This window comes from Solea senegalensis, linkage group LG4, assembly GCF_019176455.1.
Source record: "Solea senegalensis isolate Sse05_10M linkage group LG4, IFAPA_SoseM_1, whole genome shotgun sequence".
Classification (NCBI taxonomy): domain Eukaryota; kingdom Metazoa; phylum Chordata; class Actinopteri; order Pleuronectiformes; family Soleidae; genus Solea; species Solea senegalensis.
In genome coordinates, this window is record NC_058024.1 from 17,847,504 (window position 1) to 17,850,540 (window position 3,037).

The following is a 3,037-nucleotide window of genomic DNA, read 5'->3' on the forward strand; positions in this document are numbered from 1 at the left end:
CATTATTTGTTGTACTTGTTGTGTTCAGGGAACTTTTAAACCAAACCTGAGATATCCTCAGTCTTTCCACGTTATCTACCCGGCCACTCTGCTGCAAATGCAGTATGTGATGTGATCCACGGAGTTTAATATGCTATACCTTTATTTTGCTATAGCTCAGTGGCTTAGAGACTATAGAGCGTATCTGAATGTATGTCAAACTACCAGACTGCAGACATGCACAGTGTTGCAGTGGTTAGCATTGGTGCCTCACAGCCAGAGGGTTCCAGAGTGGGGCCTTTCCGTGTAGAGTCTGCAACATTAAACCCTGAGCTGACTTGCATTTTTAGCTGTGTAACATTATACCACCTATACATTCAAACAAGAAAGACGCATCACACAGTATGTTTCCATGACATCGTCGTGTTAGTCCAACTATAAAACTACACTTTTAAAATACATGCCAGTCGGACTGAAATTGTACTAAATCAACGCACACCAGATCATGAAACTATCACTGCATGTATACATTCAGTCAGAGAAGAGTGAATTTAAGCGTATGCACCACAGTTGCAGCCCCAGCTGAAACTCGGATAGAGTGGATGGAGCCTGCACAAAGAAAAATGAAAATTTAGCTACAAAATCATGGCAAAATTGTATATTTTTTTAGACTGACAAGGAGACTAATTTTAGTCCCTGCCAGCACAAAAGAATTTCATATTTTAAAGTTTATGGAGGATAGGAAGACTCGCCTATTACTAACAAGCCAAAACGGGTCGGATCACCTACCCAGTGTAGTTGAGGTGGACACACAGTCAATAAATCCCCACCAGTGCTTGTAGACAGTAGCAGCAACTGAACAGCGCAGTCGAGCTGAAGGACATTGACAGTAAATGCTGCAGTGTGCTGACATCATTTGTTAAAAAAAGACACACAGATGGCCATAAATCCTCTCTGTCTTAAGGCACAGTATTTTTATTTGTTATTTTCTTTTTAAGTGTGTCTTTTTCCTAATTCATTCCTATTGTCACCTTGAAAGTGGCACTTTTTTGTTGACCAATCGACAAAGTGCAGTGTGTCTAGAATACTGTGCTAGGTATCCCAGCAGAAGGGTGCCTATCCTAGATCCATACGCTAAGATTGAGTATGGATCAGTGATTTCAGTCATTTACAACTTTATTAAGCAATCAAACACTTACCAAACTGACTCAAACGGCACTGTTTGTGGGGGTTTCCAGGTTCTCCAGCTCTCTCCCACAATCTACAGACACAGATTGGATATATTCAAGACTGTTGTTGATGCTGTGATAGGTGACCTGTCCAGGGTGGACGGGTGGATGGATGGATAGATATATGAAATTACATACACTTCCACATTTCCTCAGAATTATACTTGAGTACAGTGAATACATTGAGAGACGTTCCATCATGAAATTAAATAAGTCAAAGAGAAAATATGACAAAATATAGATATTCGTCTTTAGTAGAGTTTTATTTCTTTTATGTGTTTTCACTTTTGATCCTTGATTTTGCTGACAGCCACCTCTGTGTGAAGGCATATTTTGTTATCCTCAAAGGAACTGCATTCCACCGGGCTGATAAGGATGTTAGAGTGACAAGACATTTAAAGACATCTTTTCTGCATTGACAGGTCTGCGAGACCCGTCTTAGATGCTGGCAGACAGTTTCTGTCTTGTTGACAACAATGTGATAGAAATAAAGAGAGAAGGGAAAGCAGGAGGGGTTGTGAAAAAGCACAGCATGAAGGGAAAGACTGAGTTGAGAGAAGAGGGAGGGTAGAGAGGAGAGGTGAAGGAGGGTGCAGGGGGAACTGTAGAGGGGACGAGGGGAGAGAGAGATGGGGTGAGGGGAGGGGGTTGGTGGGGTGGGGGGGTAGCTGTGTGTGAGTAGAGGACCTCCCCATGAACTGTGTAGTCGCGAGCCGGGTCATTGGGGCGAGGTTGTCAGAGCGTGCCTGAAACAGTACACCCAGGGGTTCAGCCAGAGTTCACACACTCAGTGTGCAAGATCCATGTCCCTCAGTCAGAGCTCGCCAGCCATGCACCAGAATATACACAGCAACGCAAGAGAAACCCGTGCGTATCATTTCACACCCACACGCACGGAGGTGAGGTCGAAGGCAACAACAGGCAAACACAGGTGCACTTGGCAGAAACCGGCAGAATGTTTCAAATACGATCAGTTATTTTCGCCCGCACTGATTAGGAATTCACCGATGAGTAAACATTGGAAGCCTTTTCATGTGCTCAGTCGGTGACAGTTTGTTTTCGCATCACAGCAAGAAGGCTTTATTCAGGGGAGACATATGCAGGATAAACAGAAACACGAGTGGAAACGTCTTACCCCTCGCAGTTGAGGGACGCATTGAACCCCAGAGATGGCAAATGATAGTGTCCATAGCCAGCGACAACACCAGCAACAGCACCAGTTACGTTGTAACACAGTGAGAAAAGCTTTTTTTATTCCAGCCAGTGAGGTTTAAATAGGAGAGGCCACTAAGCCAGAATCCCCTCTGTGTGACTGAGCTCTTTGTGGGAAAGCTGCCTGCTTTACTTCCATTGAAGACTGGTTGGCCCATTGTCAAACCCAGAGCTTGACCTGGTGTTGAACCCGATTGTCAAACTTGCAATGCAGTGTGGGACCTTGATGGGGGAGGAAAGGCACCAGAGTGTGGTTTAGCTGACTGAGGCAAGAGTTTGTCATCGTTTGGTCCATGAAAGAATTCAATGATTTCATAGGCCTCAGCTAATGTAGCAAAAAGCTGTGAAAAGTGGAATTTCCCATCACGGCCTCTGTTTTTTTATATAATTAATATGATGATTTGGGCCCAACATATATTCTCACATTTCATCGAAGCCCTTCCAGTCATGTGGTGACCACCCCAATCCCTCTCACAATTCTCACACTGGGGATAACTAAGTCTTGTGTGTCACATGAGGATTTGACAGACAGGCCCAGCTGTGGCAGTCAGGCGCCAGAGCACCACGCCCTCCGAGTCCAAGGCAGACAAGGCCCAAACCCAGAACAATCCAGTCTT

The 3,037-nt window shown here is 44.6% G+C and overlaps 1 long non-coding RNA gene across 1 annotated transcript; it reads right to left on the reverse strand.

The window, feature by feature from the left end:
• Positions 1-386: 386 nt before the first annotated feature.
• On the reverse strand, positions 387-2,521 carry LOC122768531. Its single transcript, XR_006360314.1, has 4 exons — positions 2,344-2,521; positions 1,179-1,240; positions 769-852; positions 387-588 (listed from the first exon to the last, which is right to left on the reverse strand). It is a non-coding gene; the product is annotated as an uncharacterized LOC122768531 (long non-coding RNA).
• Positions 2,522-3,037: the final 516 nt, after the last annotated feature.